We start from the raw sequence: 22,541 nt of genomic DNA, 5'->3' as shown, positions 1-22,541 counted from the left end.
CAGTACACTTTAAGGAATCAAGAAAAATACAGTTATTGTCTTGTTTCAGCCACTGACATGCATGGATCACAAAAAGATCTTGGAAAATAATCACACTTCTTATAATCTCTCACTTCTTCCTTTTCTTTCTCCCTTCCTCCCTCTCTTTCTCCATTTCTCCTTTCTTCTCTCCCTCCTTCTCTCCATCTATGTGTAGAGAGGGAAAGGGAGAGGGAGAGAGAGAAGAAGGGGAAGGAGGAGGGGGAGAAAGGAATATGGAGGAGGAGGGATGGAGGGGGAGAGTGGAAGACTGAGTGAGAGATAACTTATGAGAGAGTAAGCAGGTAGAAAAGGCTGTTGTGGTTAGAGCAGAGGCAAGGCACTGTGCTGGAGGGAGAGGCAGGAGAGAGACACTGTATTCTCAGACTATGCTCTGGGTTTTGGCCTCCATCCCTATAACAATGGTTGGTACAGAAAGGTTTTAAGTAGGGGAACAGCATGATCAAGCTCAAACTTTCAACTGATCATCTGACCACCAATGGGAAACAGAGCAGAATGTGACATTAAAAGGTGAAAGTTGTTCAGGCTTGTGGCAACTGCAGTGGAATCTTTATCCCATTGCAATGATTGGCTCTCATGAGGATGAATTAATAGCAGTATTAGGATTCTGGGCTGGTTAGCCCTGAGATAAAGCAACCTTGTGATCTGATCTGTGGGATAAATGTATTTTACAGCTAAGTAAACAAGTAAACAATACTTGTTTTTGACACAACTGTGGCTGTCGTTTATTGACATACTGGCTGCTATAATCACTGCTGTATATTTGCAGCCGACACCTGATCTGCTTCTTTTTCTCCCTTCACATCAACTAATCTTAATTGACCAATTTGCAGTGATACCCTGCATCATTAGGTCTGATTAGTCTAAGGGTAATCCAGTGGTTTCCCAAGTAGTTGACTTAGGAATACATGTTGACATACTTCTAGTCAATGATGAAGGGGGCCAAGGAGTCTGGGACTGTATTTCTCAAGAGAGTTTCAGTCTCAAAAAAGAAATCTTTAGGAAGTAATGCTAGATAAGAAGTCAAGGGTTAGCAGAGCCTGTGGGTGGTGCAGCTGGGAGATTAGAAGGAACGTTGGACCTGATTTTAATAGCACCATTATGCTATCAGTCAACCAAATCAACCACTTTCAGATCTCACTGTCTTTGACTTCTTGTTACATGGGATGATCAAACCCTTAGTTTGAACTTAGGTATCTTCCATTCATAAGCAAAAGTTTTGAAACTAAATAAGCCAGGTGCTCAGGCTTGGAAAAGATGATTGGTGCTTGTGAATTACTTTTTGTATCTGTAATGTGGATGATAGTTATATTTGTTGCATTGAAACATAGTTGTTAGGTTTATATCATAAAATATAGCTTGTGTGTTTAGTTTAGTACCTAAAGTGAATTCGTTCAGTCTGCTGTTGCTATGGAGATGGTTTTAGTGTTTTCTTATATTGGAGTTGGTGAAAATAGGCTCCAATTATACATGGCCTCATGCCTATAGGACATTCAACAGCTAAGTGTTTGGAAATAAACTGACAGCTATTTTTCTATGCCTAGATTTATCTTAATTTTTAGTGTTTAATCTGAATGTATGCCTGGGACTGCCCCCCCCCTCCCTCTCCCTCTCCCTCTGCCCTCTCTCTTTCTTTCTCTCTCCATCTTCCTCCATCTTTGTCTTGACATAAAATTAATTAGATTGGTTTTGATGGTGATTTAATAGGATTCTTAGGTTGTTAGAACCACCAACTGGGTAATTCCAGAGCAAGAAACTTCCCTTGGCTGTTGTCTTCCTGTCTTTGAGAAGGACTTCTACATGATTGATAGTGTGTAAGACTCATCTTGTCAACTTTTACTCACTAGCTCTATCACAAAGAATATTGAGTCAAGAACCTTGATGTTTCTGGAATGTGCAGATCAACAGCTCCATTTTTTCCCCTCAAATTCTAATATGATGTTTGGATCAATGTCAATGGTTTAGAAGCTGTGACTTCCAAGATGAATTTGTGTAATTTAAAATCCCCAATTATTTCTTACCTTGCAATACTAAGTCTGAAAGAAAGTAATCAATCAATCAATCAATCAATCTATCAACCTTTCTCTCTCTACTTCTTTCCTTCTTTTCTTTTTTCTAGGATGGATGCCCACAGGAAGAAAGCTGTCATTTGAGTGTAACACATGATACCAGGGGCTGATCTGATATTACTATCTCCATGTAGCAGACCCAGACCCAGAATCAGTTGCAGTAACACACCTAAGTTACTAGTTGGCAACTAGTAGAGGTGGACTTTGACATGGGGCTTGCTTCACTACCAACTCATTTTCTGGCAAAACAGTATCATGTAGCAAAAAGCTGTGGACAAAAGTGTAACCTTCCCTTGGTATTAGGTGTTAGGTGAGTTTGTCCAAAGTGATCCCATCACTTACTGAGGTGCAGTTCTCAGTATATTGATGAGCTCTGGGCCTGTCTTCTCATGTGTAACATGAATAATATGAGTACCAACATTAAAGACTTATTGTGGGGGATGGAAAACCTAGGGTCTTCCTGGGATATTGTACCTATTAAATGCGCACCCTTTTAAACCTGATTTCTTAATTTTATGTACATGAGTACACTTTTGCTATCTTCAGACACACATTAGAAGAGGGCATTGGATCCCATTACAGAGGGTTGTGAGCCACCATGTGGGAATTGAACTCAGGACCTCTGGAAGAGCAGTCAGTGCTCTTAACTGCTGATCTTTCCAGCTCTAATTGTGCATCTTAAATAAAATAGCATGAGATGTTCTTTTCTATTAGGTCTTTGTGTCTGGGTTGCTGCAGTTCCACTTGGAAGTGATGCCATTGGATCTATTGTCATGGAAACACAAGTGCTTCTAGATGAATTGCTTTACTACAGAGCCCAAGCATTTCAGGCTAAGATTGGAGTGTAGGTCATTTAGGGGTGGGAAGAAAGTAGATTTTATTTATATGTTTTCTTGCTTAAAGGTGATAAAACCATTTTATTTTCTTTATGAATTGCCTTTTACGAATTGATGTCGTAAGTCATCAGACTTTGTTCTATTCCCCACTCTCACAGCTCTCCCCATCAGCTCTCCTCTTCTTTTGCTGGCCACCAAAAAACTGCCCCCACTTCTGTTTTTGGGACGCTGTATGCTTTGTTGCTCTCTCTTGTTACCCCCTATTCTCCTTCAGAAGGTTCAAAGTCCACAACTTTCATAGTCCCATTTATTGGATCTTTGAAACTAAAACAGCTGTGTGTTTTCTACCACACCAAGCACAGAAAGAGACATTTCTAAAGATGCAGAGGGAAAAAAAATCTCACTGAAGATGTTAAGTAAAAAGTCAACATTTCTGCAAGCCTTCTCAGACATTTCAAGGATTAGCTGAAGGTTCTAGGGCTTAACTTTTCATACCAAGGCTTAAACATTTAAATATAATTTCAAGTGGAAGTCCAAATAACATGTGCTCCCTCCCTCCCTCCCTCCCTCCCTCCCTCCCTCCCTCCCTCCCTCCCTTCCTCTCTCCCTATCTCCTCTCTCTCTCTCTCTCTCTCTCTCTCTCTCTCTCTCTCTCTCTCACACACACACACACACACAAACACACATGTACACACATGTGTACAATTTCTCATCCCCTTCCTCCCTCCCTGTCTCCTCTCTCTCTCTCTCTCTCTCTCTCTCTCTCACACACACACACACACACACACAAACACACACGTACACACATGTGTACAATTTCTCATCTCCTTTTCTTCTTTTATCTATTAACAGAGCCTATCTTTTCTTATCCATTTTAATCCCTTATCTTTTGTCTCTATGGTAAAGTTTTTTTTTTTACTATTTTCTGTTGGTCATGTATAAGTAGTTCTGTAACAACTGCATTGGTTTTGAATCTGTGCTATTAATAAACCTCCAAACTGGAATAAATTTCATCAGAAAGTAAAGAATACACATAGAACAATACTCCACCTAAATTCCCTTCTCTGCCTTTCAAGCAGGGACCAGAGAAATGCTTGTCTCTGTATGCTACACAAGACTCATAAATCGTTTCATAGAATGAGGAAGTATTCCATAAATACACACAATTAATAACCATGTTACCTGGGGCTGATGAAGGCCCTCACACTTCCACAGAGCTGAGAAATGGTAATGTCCTCCCCTTGTCCTTTAGATTTCTGGCCTGGGTACCACTGACCAGTAACATCGGTTCAGAGTAAGATTAAAAATGTAAACTCTAAGGTTTCAATTTGTGTGTATATGCACTTTGATATTTTTCATGCTTGGAACTGATTCCTTATTTTACTTCCAAGTATAAGCCCAACTTTCCTTTAGAGAATCTGCTCTGACCCATTAGTACACATGGTTGGGTTGAGTTGATTTATCAGCTTGCTTCAGGGATCTGACTTACAGGAACCTGACTTATCAGAAAATTCCATCTACGTGATTGGTTCAGTCATGATGATGCAATTCTCCTGCTGGCACTGCTAGGAAAGAACACTCTGTATGTATACCTGCAGCTTACTGACCAAAGCAGACTTGCATATTTGGTAAAGAGTGGACGAGTTATTAGAGAGGAAATAGGAATCTAGGAAGAAGTCATTGGAGCATTCTGATCTAGTGTTTGGTGTCTCTGTGCCCCAACTTTTCACTAATATGCAGGAATAAAGAGTTCGATTTTTTTTTAAAAAAATATGTTTTTTTAAAAATTTTAATTAGTTAAATTTGTTTTTATGATTTGTAACAAAAGGTCTTCACTAATTAACTAAACTGAGGTACAAAGCACACCATAATACTTGTGTGAATGAGAGATCTCAGGTACCTAAGATGGACAGAGTAGCAACTTGAATTGATATTGAAGGATGCACGAAATTTTGCAAGCAAAGTAAAGTGGGAAAAAGCATGCCAGGGAGGAACAATGTCATCTGAGAACACGGATGGTGAGGGATTTAGGGTGAGTTGGATATCTGGTTGTAGTGGGAAGTGATGAGAAGAGGCTGGAGAGATGGGCTGGATCACAAATGTCTTGGGATTTATACAACACACTACGGAGTCACAGAGAGCTGATATGTGTGTTAGATTGTTAATGATGGAGAAGAATAGGACATTTTGCTGCAGAAGGTGGACTTGCAGGCTGTAACAAAGATACATGCGAGCAGTAGAAGGTGAGCAGTATCGTTTGGAAACCAGGATGCCCGTTTTAATATTGCATCTAAGGCAGGTGTTGCTGGCTGTCTGGTGGCTCCCCTTCCCATTTCAGCATTCTCAACATCATGTTTCCCAGAGCAAGTGCGATTATTAACACTGCCACTCTGAAACCCATCTGCCTTTCTAGGCTATTCAGTAAGCAGTCAGTGTGGATGGATGGTGGAATCAGGGTTGGCTCTTAGAGAGAGAGAGAGAGAGAGAGAGAGAGAGAGAGAGAGAGAGAGAGAGAGTGTCTGTGTGTGTTGTGTGGTGGGGGATGCTGTAGCTGCAACCTCAGGAACCTAAGAGAGTCTAACTTCTCTCATTGCAAACAACAGCTTTGACCTGGCAGCTAGAACAAAGCTGATTGGATGCTGAAGCTGTCGCTCTGAGCTCTGTGTAATGGGATGTGAGGCATGTTGCATTTCTTTGAGGTCACAGCTTTAAATCTGACACATGGTTGCAAGAACTGCTGTCTGACAGCTCCTTGGTGGCTGCTGTGAAGTGAGTTATGCATCTCAGGGCCATTTCCAGTAGCATAGAATTATTGCTGGAGGTCGGGTGCTGTGAATAGTGGAGACAAGGCTGCTTCATCCTCCTCTCAAGGCATTTTTGTAGCCGCTTTGGGGCCACTGGGTTAAAGGCTACAGTGAGGGCTTTCATTGGAGGAAGATACCGGTTGCTGTCAGCAGAGTTCTGAACTCTTCCACCGGCTCAGAGATACAATTTTAAAGAGCAGGAGTTAGAATGGCTTTGTAGTTGAAAAGTGACTACCTCCTCTCACCTAGCAGAGAGACACTGTCTCCTCTAGATCTGTCAGATAAAATAATCTTTAGAATAGCATCCAATTTACATCCCAGTTAAGACAAATTCCTCATTGAAAGGCCACTTGGAAGGGATCTGGTTTGACATTTTCTGAAAGTCTCCACAGTCTTTTCTCAGTGCCATCTTCCTCTTGTTCAAGTAAGAAGGACTACATATAGTTATTTTGAGGGAATCCAGTGTTAGGTTATGGCGAAGCAAAGTGGATCTAAAATAGAGGAGTGTTTGGGGTCCTCACATTTCAAATGCCTATTAGTATCTGCATCTTCAGAAAACTGTAAAAGAAAAAATGTGATAAAAATACCATCTGTAAAAGGGATATCCACCTCTTAAGCAACAACCACTGGTAATAATTTACATTACTGGACCACAAGGGCAGCTTAGACCAATTCCCTCATGTACGCAGGAAGTAAGAATCTAATGGAATAGCTGGCCCAAGCTTTGACAAAGGCTGATTCCATCCCTTGTCAGTTAGAACTGATTGTTAGAACAACATTGTGTCTACTCAGTCTCTGGGATGCCATGGTATATATAGACAGTGGTTTGGTCTGAAACAGATGTCCCCAACATACATAAAGTAGGGCTACTTTTATGTCCCTTTCAATAATGGATGCCAGGCTCTCTGCTGGGTAATTAAGCGATTTTCTCACTTCTTAGAACAAACCACGTCTTAGGTCCCATTTCTTTCTTTCCCCATTTATAGAGAAGAAAATTGAGATACCAGTTACCTCACCCAAGGATTCCTAGATGCTAAGGAGAGATGGGGTTAGGACCCAGATCTACTTTGCTGCAATGCACACACCCCTGACAACAAGTCGGGTATATGTTAATAGAAACCAACAGAGGCATATGGAACTGTCTTAGGGGACAGAAAAGAACTTTGAAGAGCAAACCAACTCAAATTAAACATTGTGACAATGATAAAGCAGCACAGAAACATGACTGATAGGACCCATGAGAGGCTGAGATTGGGTTGGGGGGTTCATTGTGTGTGCATCAGATACTTTGCTGGGACAGAGTCTTGAAGAACCACATACCTGGGAAGTCTTGAAAGAGAAGATGGCTTTTTCTTGCCTTATTCTTTCTTGTTTAATTTTGCTATTTAAATTATTCAGAGATATCCATAGCTCATTTATGTCTCTCTTCCTATATGAAGCTTTCCTGTGAATCCTAACAGCCCTACTCTCTGTACCACAAAACGAGACTTCTCATCATACTGTCCAGCTGTGGCTATTATTGTTTCTGTTCAGTGGGGACCAGGGATGGCAAATGCATTTCAAATCAGATGCGCACTCTGAAAGATTGAGAGCAGCTATTGAACTGCTGGTTTCAAAGGGTTCTAAGGCTTCATATGAGATCAGTAGGAAAGGTCACTATGATCAATTAGTGATGTCTGTTGTCGGGCATGTTGGTGTAGGGGAGGCCTGTGTATCGCCCTTTATTCCTGATTCTACAAACACGTAGCTGCCCTTTGAGAAAATGATCCCTGGCATCTTCAGCCACAATTCCCTCAGTATGCCACTTATTTATAGATCTACTGGTTCTGTTTCTCATCTCACCTAGAGACTGAATCTGTAATTCCAAGAGAATCAGAAACTATTGTATTAAATTTCACTGCAAATTATAGACACAGAGTCTGACCTTCAGGTTTGAAGACAAAATAGCTGCTTTCCAAACAGCAACTGTCCTTTCCTTTCTTCCCATATTATAACCCAGCAAGTGTTAAACATGGGATTTAAGAATGTGGCATGAAAATCAGGGGAGGGAATGGGTCAGAAACACAACACCTTTAAGCTGAGATAGGTTTCCATGTCAGTACTAGTGAGGTCATTTTTTTCCCTTATGTTAATCCAGTCACATTTAACTATCCCCTTTCTTTGATATGACAGTGTCTGGTTTTCTTTTCAACTCTCTTAGTGTCAGGGAGCAGATGGCCAACAGGTAAGAATAGCTGGCCCATGGCTCTTCTTTCTTGAGATGTTATTAGTGTCACATAGAGCAAAGAGCAATAGCTGTCAGGCTTCATACACAGTAGGAGAATGGTATGGACAAGTGCCTGGGCTCCAGAGGCATCACATTGGATCTGAGGGAAAATGATTGGTAAACAGAGCTTAGTGCCTTGACAAAACTGTGAGGTCAGCGTTGTCATAATGCTACTTCTGTCTCTTCCTGTAGCCACATGACATCTTTTCCCTTCCCTGCTCTGGAATGTTCATAGCCTCCAAAGATATATATATATATGTGTGTGTGTGTGTGTGTGTGTATCCATATCTATATCTATATCTATATCTATATCTATATCTATATCTATATCTATATCTATATCTATATCTATATCTATATCTACATCTACATCTACATCTACATCTACATCTACATCCACATCCACATCCACATCCACATCCACATCCACATCCACATCCACATCCACATCCACATCCACATCCACATCCACATCCACATCCACATCCACATCCACATCCACATCCACATCTATATCTATATCTATATCTATATCTATATCTATATCTATCTACCTATCTATCTCTCTCTCTATATATGTATATATCGAGCGCTTCTTAATTGCTTCTTTTTTTCTACCTTGCATTCTAGCTCATGTTCCCTCAGAGTCTTCACTCTCAGCTTCATTATATTCCAGCTAGAACAGGTTGGTAATCAACCTGTGAGTCATGACCTTTTGGCAAACCTCTATCTCCAAAATTATTTACATTACAATTCATAACAGTAGCAAAATTACAGTTATGAAGTAGCAGTGGAAGTAATTTTATGGTTGACAGTCGTCACAAGATGAAGAACTTTATTAAAGGGTCACAGCATCAGGAAGGTTGAGAACCACTGGTCTAGAATAAGTTAGTCAGACAATGTATTCCCTCACTTTTTGTCTCAGTTAATTTTCTGTTACTGTGATAAAACACCATGAAGAAAAGCAATCGACCAAAAAAGAGTTTATTTTGGTTTACAGCTCCAGAGATATAAGTGTCCATTATGGCCAGGGAATACAGAAGCAAGTGGTAGGCAGGATGCTGAGAGTTCATGACATTCACCACAAGCACAAAACAGAAGGAAACTGAAGTAGGCTGAGAGTTTACATTGCTAAAGCCCATACTAGTGACACACTAGTCCTTACCTACTAAGTTTCACCAAACAGCATCAACTTAGAAACAACTATTCAACTTTAGAAGCCTATGGGGGACATTTCTCATTCAAACTACCACAGTATTCTTTTTCTACCACACTTAATTTTGTAGGGGTGGTGATGTGGGGAGATAGGACAATATGAAATATCCATGCAAGTTGGGATTCTTCTATTCAGACTCCTGAGTTCTAGAAATACAAGTGGGTACTACTTGCCATCCTGTATTTTCCCTTCTAAGTAGTAAGTGCAATTCTTTGATTTTGATGGTTTGATTTTGATGTTTTTTTTTTAATGTCTTGGAATGATTTCCCTGGACAACTCTCAGGCAGTGTGACAGGACAGAGAAGGGGGGATGCTTATGGTCATAGCAGTTTCCTGTGAATCACACAAGAGTATACTCTTCTCAGTTGTGGTCCAGCTGTAATAGTGTGTGAGCTTACATTTGCTCTGGCCTCCTTGTAGATGAAATCACTTTTATTGGCACTCCTAGCTGCCTGAGAGTCTTCTCTTGTTTTCCTTTGGAACAAGACAGAACTCTCAGGAACTCCAGCACAATGCCTGCCTGGATACTGCCATGCTTCCTGCCATGATGATAATGGACTGAACCTCTGAACCTGTAAGCCAACTAAATGTTGTCTTTTATAAGAGTTGTCTTGGTCATGATATCTCCACAGCAATGGAAATCCTAACTAAGACGTGTGCCAAGGGAGACAGTATCTTTACTGAAACATAAAGGCAGCGAGACTTTGTATACAAATCCAAAAGGCAAAGTTAAGTATGGACAAATGCTGGACCGAAAATCACTGTCCAAGAGTGTGTCATTCCACATCCTGTCTCTGAAATGAAGCTTGTTGCCTGGTGTAGGGAACATACTTATGAACTATTCACAATCTACAGAATAGGACTTAAGTTTCTATTGTTTACCCTCCCACGCCCAGTACAAGGCTGCCTCGAACCCAGTAATCCTGTATGTTCCCCCAAAGAGTAAATGTTTAAAAGGGTTTTTGAAATAATTATATTTTTATGTAATGTGTTTTGATCACATCTATCCCTGCCCCTAATCCTTCATTTCCTTCCATTGTATTTGGTCCATTTGGTCACCTAAACTGCTTATTTAATAAACCCACTGAGTTTACTTGGTGTGGTCTCTGTGTTTGGGTATAGGAATATCTCAGCTCTACTAAAATATTTTTAAAAGTCTAATTAGATATACATGTTTCAACACTCAGATGAAAATGGTTGCTCACCTATAATGAACATTCATTTAGTTAATCACATGGACACCTGTAATTTCAGTCACATATTAATTTAAATATGCTGAGCTCCATTTAAAAAATCTTGAGACAATTTTCCTCACACTCTCCATGTGTATTTTGGAAACTATGCTCGTTGACATTCTCCCCTTTCTCTTGATCCTATTTCTTCTTTAGATTCAAGTAGTTCAAAAGAAACTTAGGCTGTTGCCCAAAGATATCTCAAAGTTGACAGTGTCATACTAAATTATGCAGAGCCCCATTGGCACCAGTCGGCCTGATGCTGGTTCTGGCATCCATTACGTCTCTTCAAGGGGCCCTTTGGTGGCTTAGACAACTTGAGTATTGCTCTTAGTGCTTTGCAGGGGCCAATAGGTGAGCACGTTTTCCCCAAAAGCCCTGGAATATAGCAGTAAGCTTTCTTCTTGGGTTTCCTTTTGAGGTTTGTTCAGTCTAGAGAATCATGAGGAGGGACTGGGAGCTGATGCAGGGGGAGCGGAATGGGAAAGAAAGACACAGTGGTTTGATTTTGCCCTGGGCTGGACTGTGAAGGTTTTGGAGCACCAGGTTAGAAAGGCCTGTGGAGAGGATTGAGTCCAGAGCCTTCCTAATTTAGAAAAGAAATGTGCAAACAGTTTTTGTTAGGTATGCTTCCCAGGATGTCTCTTTCTTTGACTCTAAGGCCCAAACTCTAAACCGATCTCTTTCAGAGCAATCTATTCAGTTCCTGGTCTTGCTCATTATTAATTACAAATCCTTCAGCAGGAGGCTTAGCATCCAGGTACCCGAGCCTCATTATCTTCAAAGTGGAGTAATAATCTCCACAGTGATTTTATCACCAAGATGAAAAGCTGTAAACGAGGAGCCCATGTGAGTCTGATGCAGGGCCTTCATGTGTGGGGGCTACTATAACTTTGTCTCTACTGTTATCAGAAGTTGAAGGTCTTTCCTAGGCAGCAAATGCACTCTCCACAGACTTTCCTATGTCTTCTTCCCTACCCCCTAGGCTTAGACACAATAACCCAACAAAACCCAAAGCTAGCAAGAATGCTAGCTATTATCAACAAAGTTGGATTACGTACTACCCAACAGCTCTTTTTTTTCTTTCCCCTATAGAACTCTTAATGACCCTTTGAGTTCAGATCAAATATTTTCTGCCCATCATCATTCTCTCTGAACACTGAGAAGACGATGCTCTGAAGGAAAAAACATGGGCCGGGGGTGGGGTAGATGGTGTATGCACATACTCCTAAGTGGTTACAGATTTAAACCTAGCAAACAGCATGAGGTATGGCCCAAACCATATTGCCACTGGACAGTCTGAGTTGAAACGAAGGACAGTCCAAAGCCACAAGCCTATTATTAACCCGTCTCTTGTCAGAGAAGATGAGCCCAGCTTCTGACAGAAACACTGAATTGGATATTGGTGAGAACTTGTCACTAAAGTCCTAATTAACAAATATCTCATGGCTGCTCCCCAGGGATAAGAGATGCTTTCAGAGTCCCAGAGGCAACGGCTCAGCAGTGTTCGAAAATATATCAACTGTCATTTTTTTTCTTACCATAACTGAAGCACATGGTTTTGAAACATATTTTTTGTTGTTGTTTGTATTTGAATTGCCAGATCTAGAAAAACAAACAAACAAACAAACAAACTAAAAACCAAAAGTGTATTTGGCTTGAGGCTGAGTGATCAGAGGCCACATTCTGAAATTCTTATCTTTGGACCCAAAGGTTAGTAGTAATTGCAAAGGATGGACAAAGTAGTTTCTAGAATGGGCAAAGGAAGGCATGCTAGTGGCTCCTGTCCCACCATACCTCCCCAACCCCAATTTAAGCTAGGAGATTCATTTCTCCTCTTGATTCCTGGTAGACTGCAGGTTTGAATATACCAGCATTCATCCAGCAGGCTTACCTTGCTTTTGCTAACTAACTTACTTAATATTTCTCTAGCATGTACTATGTGCATTGCACAGTGGTGGTTTGTATGGGTTGTCCTTTAAGCAGAAGTATAGCCTAATATGGTGGGAAAGTCCAGGGGACAGATGAGGAGGTGACAAGGGACTCGATACATACAAAGTTCCAGTTCGAGTGAGTGAATGCACCGAGACTTAGTTCAGTTTTAGAGCCTGGCTGTTGGTGAGTGCTCTCTGGGTTTTGGGGACTAACAATATGCTTTTTTTTTCAGTTAGAAAGTGAATTGTGTACTGATTTGCTAATCTCTGAAGCTGATTCTTAACCCCATCTCCTCCCTGGTCAGCTGGCCATTACCTAGCTCCAGCCTCAGCTAAGGTAGGCTTCCTTGCTCCCTGGTGGCTCCATTTTGAAGGCACAGATCTCTTGTACCTCTTTGCTTCCTTTTACAGTGCTCTCAACTTACAGACCACAGGTGGTGGCAGCTTCTTCTTCTTCCTCTATCATTTCCTCCTCCTCCTCCCCCTCCTCCTCTTCCTCCTTCTCCTCTCCTCTTCCTCCTCCTCCCCTCCTCCTCTTCCTCCTTCTCCCCCTCCTTCTCCTTCTTCTTTTTCTTCTCCTTCTTTTTCTTTTTAATAGAGGTTTGGAAGGGAGACCATATCACATGCATTACCTTCTCTTCCAGGACACTTTTAATCTTATAACTCTAATTCAGTTTATTTATTTTTCCTTAACGCCCAACCTGTAAGCATCTTGCTTCCTTTTAAACTTACATGTTCTGTCCCCTCCAACAAAAGTAATTGTGAATGATAAATCTGGGTACACTTAGTAGAGGTGTCTGGGCTGGTCCTGGGTGGGTTGTAACTTGTCAATTATCCTCTGGTCACCCTTTCCACTGAATTTGCTATTTTGCCTTGACCTTTCTATCCTCATGTTTCCCCCCTAAGTCCTAACAGTTGTCACATTGACAGATCACAGCAACAGGGGCAGTTTTTGTCATGTTCTTTCCCCATCTTATCTTTTCTGCTTTCAACTGTAACTTCTGTGCCTACCACATGGCTAGCACAAGTGTTGCCCAGTAATGCCCACGAAATTGTCCACCATGCACAGACTCTATGTGACTTGTCAGGTGCCACGTTACTGCAAGCATTAGTTTATTGGCTTGCAGGATATGAGAGGAGGTGTGGGAATGATTTCATTTCTATTACCAAAATGCTGAGGGGCTGCAGAAAGATGGTGAATGGAGACTGCTTAACACTCTCTGGGTGTTAGCAGGGGAAATTCACATGAAAGCCTAACTATAGGCTCTCTCTTCCTTTTGAAGAACTAACCTTGGCTATTCTGTCCTGGAGGCAAAGCAACCTTTGAGGAGTCCAGACTGTGCCTCTGTATCTGCCAGCACTTAGGAGCTCATTTCCTTTTAGCTAACATCTCCTTGATGAGGCCAAAGGGTAGAGATATCCAGTAATTGCCTGGCCTCAGCTTTTTTTTTTTAACTTAAAATTTTCCTTCCACACTAGTTCCCTATTTTAAAGGAAATTCACAAATTGAATCTAATTTAAGAGAAAGAACAGCATAGTCACAGGCCAGAAAGCCCCAAACCAATATTATATCCTTTTGTGCATGCTGTGAAGTCTATTGAACTAGCTATTATTATTGGTCATTGGAGCCTCTTTTTCCAGAAGGTCTAGAGACAACCTTTGCACAATAAAAACGATGATAAATATTCCATTTCTTCCTGTTAGTATTAAGCTGATATTTATTGAGTACTGATTACGATTAACCATTGTGCTTGGCATGTTGCTTATATGTTCTGTTCAATCTCCTGTGCAAAAAAAGTCTGTGAAAAAGGTGCTTTAGGATGTCTGTGTTGCATGTGAGGAGGTAGACAACAGAAGGTTGGTGTCATTTTCTCATGGAATAGATACCAAGTAAGTTAAAGCTGCCGGTTGAAGATGGAGACCTTTCTGTTTCATCCTGTTCTTCCTGGTGCTAAGCCTGGGATAACCGGGATAACTTACTGCATGAAAAGCATCATTTCAGGAACTTCCCTTCTGTGCATACCGGAAGCTGCTTCTGAAGCATTTCAGCCTGAAGGCCAGCTGGGTTCTCACTGCAGAGATTCCCTCCCCAGTTGGTGTGCATTTGGGGGGCTAACATCTAAGCAAATGGGTGTTATCTGAGATACTTGACTGAGCAGAAGACAGGCGGAGCACGGAGAGCTGTGACTGGAGGATTCCTCTCCCTGTTTTTAGCTCACACACAGAATTTAACAGTGAGAGAAGTAGGAGGCTGAGAGGATTGCCCACAGGACCTGAGCTTTAGAGTTCTCCATCTTGCAAGCAGGAAAGCCATGCAGCAGAAAGTAAGCTGTGCCAATGGAGTAACCCATCAACCTCTGGATCCTGGCTGTCAATCTCCACAGACATGGTGCTAATTTGTTTCAGAAACACACACACACACACACACACACACACACACACGCACACACACACACACACACGAGGCAGCTGTAGAGTTGGGGTCGTCTGCAGCCTTCTGGCTCTTGGCTATCACTCTGAAGTTATCTTATGCCTTATCAAAGATGGAATGGAACTGATTACCAAGTCCTTCACCACACCAGCCTCTTGTTGTCACAGCTTCTCAGCCTTCTTTCAAGCTGCAGCTGGGTAGTATAGCAGTTCCCTGGCCAGAGAGTGTGTGACTGTGTCAACAAGCTTCCTGATTTCCTGTTTCTTGTTATCAGACTACCAGCGAGACTCAGTCTTAAACAATAGGTTCCCTTTGAAGGCGATTCTTGGCCACACCCTTGTAAGACAGGGACCTTGTCTGTGGGGGAACCACTGTCTCCCTAGAACCCTAAACTAGATTTGGGGCTTGCAAGATCTGTGGGCTTATTTTGTGGGGAGGGTTGCCAGGTCTTTTTGCTAAGACTGTCTGGATCACTATCTAGATGTGACTTCTACTTCCCCCTCCTACTCCGTGGAGCTGCACGACTGGAGCCCCGTGTTGTTTGCTCCTTGTTGCTGGGTTGCCCTTCTATTCCTATACTCTTGTCACTGACCCCCCCCAACCCCACCTTGCAATTTGTGATGCTCTTCAATTCTTTCTCTTTGTTATCTTGAATTGCCCTTCACTGTGTCATGTGGAAGCAGCTTATAATATGCTATCTTCCACAGGAAGTCACCAGATTAGTTCTTGCATAGTTTCTTTTTTATTTCACTATTTGTCATTTGAAAAGTATGCTTCTAAGACTAAACAGCACCTAAAATGTGAAACACCAATTTAGCCTGGTGGCCCACATATGGGCAACCCAGGCTGGCGCAGACTTTTATAACAAGAATCTGGAAGTATTAAGTAGTATCTACATTAGTTTTCATCATAACGCACACAGGGACAAGAGGTCAAGGCTTTCTCCTTCCTGATTTCTAGGAGTTTACAGAGGGACAGCATGCCATTAATAAGATTTATTTGGTAAAACTTATGAAGTCAAAGCTCACATCATGGTAAACTGTAAACCTGTTGAAACTCTCTCCCCACTTGGTTTGTTCCATCTTGCTTCAAAGTTCTTCTTTGAAAAAGCTTTTAAAAGTTATCTCTGTGTAGGTGTGTAGGAAGGTGAGTGGGTGCTGAGAGAGATCAGAGGATGGTTTAGAGAGCTGCTTTTCTACTTGTAATAGGTGGCTCTCCCAGATTGAATGCAGGTCAGCAGGCTTTGGTAGCAAACACCTTCACCTGCTTAGCCACCTCCCTGGCCCCTATAGAGAAGCTCTAATTGAAACATGAAACCATGTATTTGAACTGATTCCTTCCACCCAGTGCCATCATCCTTCGTACAGTCCCCAATGAATAGACTCAAGAGAGTGTAATGACAACTGCGATAGATATGATTCATGCCCCCCAGGTCTTGTATTACATAGCAAGTAGAATATGGAAGAATAAGAAAAACATCTGAATAAATAGACTAGTAAGTAAGTAAGTAATTTATATAGTGTCAAATGATAGAGAGTTCAACAAAGGAATGGGGCAGAGAGTGTTCTTGTATATGTGACAATGAGGTGGTGGGCACTTTATTGTCTTAGGATAAAAGCTGTGTTGTCTCTGCTATAGTACCATGAACCATGGTTACATGAAATGATACCTTGGTGGGTGCCAGTATGTATTATAGCACCTTTAGTGGGAAGCACAGTTTGTAACTCTTAAGCCTAGTATTGCACAGACCACATGGCAGCCACAATAGTTGTTCTCTTGGTTTGTTAAATTGTGGACCTGATGCTGATGCAGAATCTCTGGAGATGCTTCTCACATTTGTATTGGTGGAGCGACAGTGAGACTGAACAAGGTGCTTCCCTGGTTCCAGTGTACTCAGAGAGTTAGGGCAGACAATCTTGATGTCCTTTTCATAAGAAAATAACGTTGGCTGCTCTGGTCCTTATGTGTCTTCTCTTCCTTAGACTGGACTTTTCTTCCAATTGATTATTCATGACTCAGCTCATCTTCAGAGAGCTTTCTTCTATAAGTTAAGTGGATTCAATTCTGAGAACTGCTTTCTCAAGCAGACAGTCTCTTGAGAAGACCCATGGGCTTGTCTAAGAAGAGAACACAATAATGAAAATGTCTGGACATAGTACAGTAAAGAAACAAAGGATAAAGATTTTGAGTCTGGGAAACCTAGGTTTGAGTCCTGACTTGGGGGCTTGGCACATGAAGCCAGCCCTTCTATAATCGTGTTTGCTCACATGTAAAGTGGGAGCAATGGTAATATCTACTTTGTTGAATTTTTTTATTAGGTATTGAAGAAACAGTGTACGTAAAACGTCTATTGGATGGTGTTCCCAAAATGTTAGCTGCTGTTATTGTTTAGGTACATCCGCAGCCCTTTGGAACGAATTGACTTTCGTGGTCACTTTCTGATCTGGATTGAATGTGGCTGATCTCCTGGGTGAGGCCTCTGGACTTTACCTGGATCCAACAAAGAAGAGAAGTTTATTCTCTGCCTGATAGCTTCCTGCTGTGGGCAGTTCACTTCCCCTTTCCATTGATAGAGCAGCTTTGATGAAAAGATCCAGTTTGAAAATGGTGAAAATAACTGGCAAAGGGACAGAGGGAGATGTTTTACCTCTAAAAGAAGTACCTGCTTAAAAAAACCATAAACCCTGATAATTCAGCTATGCCTTTTCCAAGGCAATGATTAGACTTCTGGGTTAATCTTTTACACACGTGCATGACGTCAGAGTTTGGAACCTTTTGTCTCCCAAAGAACTCCCAGACCATTTTCTGTTGTTTAAGTCCTGAAACGCAGAAAGAATATTTCATCCCCCTTAGATATGTATCTACTTCTTCTGGTGGATAGAAGCAGCTGTTTAATGGCTGCCTAGCAACACTGCTCAGTGGCTGAGGACAGACTGTGAGATGGTCCATGCAGCCGAACACCCAAGGGCAATTAGAAAGACAATGTAATTACACAAATTGGAAATAGGTCAGGATTTGGGACAAACACCCAGATGCCTGGGAAAGTGGCTCTGGGATCTGAAAAGCCCCTGGAGTGAGAAGTTATTTGGGTTGCTGTGCCTGGGGGCCCTTCTTTGTTTTGCTCTAATCACTTAAGCAGAAAGAGTGCAATTCGAAGCAGTCTGGGCAGGGTTTGGCCGGGTAGGTATCTTGGTATCTGCCTGCTGGTAGATGCATGTTAAGGAGGTAGACAAGCACTGTGCTTGGTAACTGCTCCCCTCCTTAGGTGAGCAAGGCAACATGGTCTAACTTCTCTGTTGTGAGTTCATTCTTATATTGTGAACCCAACAGAAGCTATCATACGCAATTGGATGGATTAAGTGGGCTGATAAAAGTAGTGTTTAGCAGAGTGTGAGGCAGTTGGCAAACAACTTAGCAGGGTGTGAAACAACGCAAAGTCTGGCCCTCGGCTGTTGTTGCCTTCTACAGTTCTTTTCCATGTGTTTACTTTTCATTGCAGAGATTTCATATTCCCCTTGTGGTCAGTCACCACAAGGGGCAGGGTATTTGTTTCACCACAGACACATAGGTTCTGAAGTGTATAGGTCAAGTGTTGCGCATGTACATATTCGAGTCGTCCGGTTTATGGGAGTCACCCAAGGACATAGACTGTTGGTGACTTGTGGTCTGGAAGCCAGAGCAGGCATGACTGATTCCAGAAAAAGTTTTATGAAACTGCTTTGTTTCCAGAATCAAGGGGTTTTGAGAAAAAAAAAAATCAAGCCTGGCTTCATTCAGGTAAGCTGGAGAAATGACGTGATTGCGCGGAGCCAGGCTATCTCAGGGAGCAAAGAAAGAGCATCAGTGGAAAGTCTCAGGCTGGGGCCAGACTGGCTCACCACCACATTCAGAAGGTTGGATTTTCACAATGTGTGATCTCTGACAACTTCTGAAAATCAATTTTCAGTTTTCTCCTCCACATTGAGGAGATACTACCATCTCCTCTGTAATTTTGAGTATGTCGAAGGTCATGAATGTAGAGTATTAAATGAAAGTCTGATGCATGATATGCAGTTAATACAGCTGATGTTATGTTTCTTAAAAATTAATATTTTCACCACTGTATCCTTTAGCCCTAAGATAATGTTAAAGTACACAGTTGTCGTTCACACAGTGACTTCTCTATTACTTAGTGCTGTAAATATTTATTGAGGACTAGTTCAGACTCTGTGATGAGTAAGGTGTTACTGTTTTCCTTAAGGGATTTACATCTCAGTTGAAGTTGCAGACATAGAATCAATCCAAGACAGAAGACCTCCAGGGCACTAAACAGAAGCATCCTCCTTAAAGGAGGGAAACAAATTAATTCTGTGTCAGACTTTCTGAGAAGGAGTCTTCTGAGGAAAAGTCTTGATTGGCAGATCTCTGAGTGTGGGTGTCCTTCTGGAGGTCACAGAGGCTGGAGGGTTGGGACATGTGGCACATGGCCTGATAATAGATGCCCGGTCTCTCTGGGTGCTGCAGAAGGATGTTATGTAAGATATTGAAAAGTTATGTAGGGTTCCATGCTAGACATCTTGAATATGTAAATTAAAAAATATCTTCTAAAGCAATGACTTTATCCACAAATGCCCTCCCTTTCCTCTATAAACAGTGTTTACTACTTAGTGTCTGCTTCTGCCAAGTTATGCTTTGGTGGTAAACCAATGAAGTAGATTGTGATTTAGCAAAGGAGCGTGACAAAGCACACACAGTTCCATTAGAATGTCCTGGGAACATCAGTCGTCAGGGAATAGAGGATGCCTTACACCAGGTGACACTACACTAGAGCAGTAGGAGAGGGTGCTCTGCGTGGGGTACCTTTAAGCTGAGATCCAAGGAAATGACTGAAGGTGAATGAATGAAAGGGATGAAGGAAGAATATTTTGAGTAGAAATCTATCCTGATTTATACTTTAGGCATGAGACCAGTCATGAAGGTCTTAGGAATTGCAAATGAGTCAGGTATTGGTACAGTATTAGGTATAGGAAATTAGAGTTTAGAGGGCTAAGAAGATCATTAAAAGCCAGGAACCACTGGAGATCCTGGATATTAAATAGACATCTGGGGAGACTTAAAGTTCTGCTTGCTTTCAGTGTAGGGAGTCAGAGTGAATGACCAAAATTCCATTTGAATTTCGGAAAGATAGGACTGTCAGCAGACTAAAGTATGAAAACTGGTAGCAAGGAGGCAATCAGGCAAGTGACAATCAGTGGTCATTCAAGTATGTGCCACTACGTATACTAAAATGTAATTTTTATGAAATACTCCTCCATACCTAGCTAGTATCATGTCCAATGTAGTTGGTTGTAATGGTGTGTGTGTGTGTGTGTGTGTGTGTGTGTGTGTGTGTGTGTGTAGGGATGCAGGAAAGGTGGGATTGAGGCTTCTGCACTTTCCCAATGGGAAGAGGAAGAGGTCCTTTCTACGGGAGACACTGGAAACAGGACTTTAGTGTCCTATGCAGTGTGATGATGGGTATCGGGATTGATCTTTAAAAATTACTCTAAAAGTGGTTGCTTCTCTTTCTAAGAGTCCTCAGTTTGCCTATGGGGATGGCGAACACTGTCCGCTAACTCCAATGAAAGACAAAGGCGGCAGCAGCTGTTAGAGAGAGATGTAAGCAGGGTGCTGATTTGAGAGTAATTGTACGTACTTCTCAAGTTCTTCTTTTTCCCCTTAGGAAATCAGAGCAGCAAGCAGCATGACTTCAGAGTGGATGTGCAAAGTTGCCTGCCTCGGGCTTGTTGATTGGAGTGGCCTTGTACAGTTATGGAAGATGACTGAAGAGGATTTCCTTGGTTCAGCAGACTTGTAGCTTATCTTCTGTATGGCTGACTATTTGCCTCTGCTGTTGTTAAGAGGAAGGAGAGAGCAAATGTGATTTAGTGTCTGTGTTCATGCTAAACCTGATGTTTGAGCTGGGGGAACCAGAAGAGATCATGAAACAAATCGGACTTGAAAATCAGTCTCCAGGGGGTAAGGACCTTAGTTCTAGGACATACTTTGCCTCTGTTTTGTTTGTTTGTTTGTTTGATTATTATTACAACATAAGAGCTTCTGTATGCTTACTGACCTGAAACAATAAATAGGAACTTACGATCTGAAATGCCTGTATGATTCAAGAGTCTGAGCATGTGCTAACTCTGACCTCATTTGGAAGCTTGGCTTGAGGAAGAACCACTTCTAATCCCCCCAAAATTGCTTTCAAAATTAATTATATATGGATGTAGTGCCCAATTTCCTGCCCTGAATGGACTTTCTAGTAGAAGCACATTTTAGAACCCAGAGGCTACCTGTCATGTCTTACCACATGGTCCTGTCCCCACTATGACAATTCCTCTCTTTTTGTTCAGCAGCAAAGTTTCTCTGTCCCTTTGAGTCTCTCAGTTTGCTTTTAAGGGCCTATCTTGTTAGTCCAGGCTCATTCATGAAAACCAAGAGTTAATTGACTAGGGGTTTCAGTGTATAAGAGTTCCTCTTCTCTTCTCATTTTGCTAATATCGGTTGCTCCTCTCCTCTCCTCTCCTCTCCTCTCCTCTCCTCTCCTCTCCTCTCCTCTCCTCTCCTCTCCTCTCCTCTCCTCTCCTCTCCTCTCCTCTCCTCTCCTCTCCTCTCCTCTCCTCTCCTCTCCTCTCCTCTCCTCTCCTCTCCCCTCCTCTCCCCTCCCCTCCCCTCCCCTCCCCTCCCCTCCCCTCCCCTCCCCTCCCCTCCCCTCCCCTCCCCTCCCCTCCCCTCCCCTCCCCTCCTCTCCTCTCCTCCTTCCCTATGTCCCTTCCTTCCTTTGTTTTTGTTTTTGTTTGGGGGGGGGGGGCAAGATTTTTCTGTGTTCCTCTTGCTGTCCTGGAACACCAGGTTGTCTTCTAACTCAGAGATCCACCTGCATGCTGGTCTTTTCTTGATGATAATCATTCTGACTGGGGTGAGAATCACACTTTCATTGTTGAATATTTAAGTATTTATGATGCTTTATTACAACAATTAATGGGATTGTAGGGCACAAACAATTTTACATTTTTAATCTTTGTGTATGTATGTGTGTGCATGAGTGTCTATGCAAATCTCAGAACTCAACCTCAGCTGTTGGTCCTTGCCTTTCACTTTGGTTGAGACAGGGTCTGTCTCTTCTTCACTACTGTAAGCCAGGCTACCCAGCCTTTGAGCTTCTGGAGAGTCTACTGTTTCTGCCTCTCATCTCCTGTGGGGACACTGGCATCACAGATGTATGCTGCCACTGCAGCTTTCTGTAGGTTCTTGTCATCTGAACTCAGGCCTTGCTTACATGATAAGCAGTTTACCCACTGATCCATTGCCCAAGTCCAAGCATAAGGACTTTTAAAGTTTATCTCCTCCAGGAATAGTGTTGATGGCTGTTAAGTCTAATTGTCCAAAATTATCTGTACATGGGAGAAAGGATGACGTCCAAGGCCCAGGATTACTCAGAAATGAGAGTGCATTTTCTCAGGATGATTTGATAGAGACAAGGGATTTGGAGAGTTATTCTTAAAAGGCCAGCATAAGTACAATTCCTGCATACATATAAACACTAGCAGTTTCTAATTTCTTTTAACCTCACATTCTTCTCATTGTTGTATTAGATATTATTTTTAAACCATGAAATTAATTCAGAAAATACCTAGAGACAAATTATCAAAGGCTGAAACTCTGTTTGCAGAAATAATGGTCACCATGGAGC

At 42.0% G+C, this 22,541-nt stretch overlaps 1 long non-coding RNA gene across 1 annotated transcript in view; it reads left to right on the top strand.

The window, feature by feature from the left end:
• Positions 1–20,962, top strand: part of Gm50410 — a 58,327-nt gene extending 37,365 nt beyond the window's left edge. Inside the window, exon 2 of the long non-coding RNA XR_003952584.1 lies at positions 20,529–20,962. This is a non-coding gene — a long non-coding RNA (predicted gene, 50410). The remainder of the gene's footprint in view (positions 1–20,528) is intronic.
• Positions 20,963–22,541: the final 1,579 nt, after the last annotated feature.

Source organism: Mus musculus, chromosome 18 (assembly GCF_000001635.26).
Source record: "Mus musculus strain C57BL/6J chromosome 18, GRCm38.p6 C57BL/6J".
Taxonomy (NCBI): Eukaryota; Metazoa; Chordata; class Mammalia; order Rodentia; family Muridae; genus Mus; species Mus musculus.
This window is presented reverse-complemented; position numbering and strand designations above follow the sequence as displayed.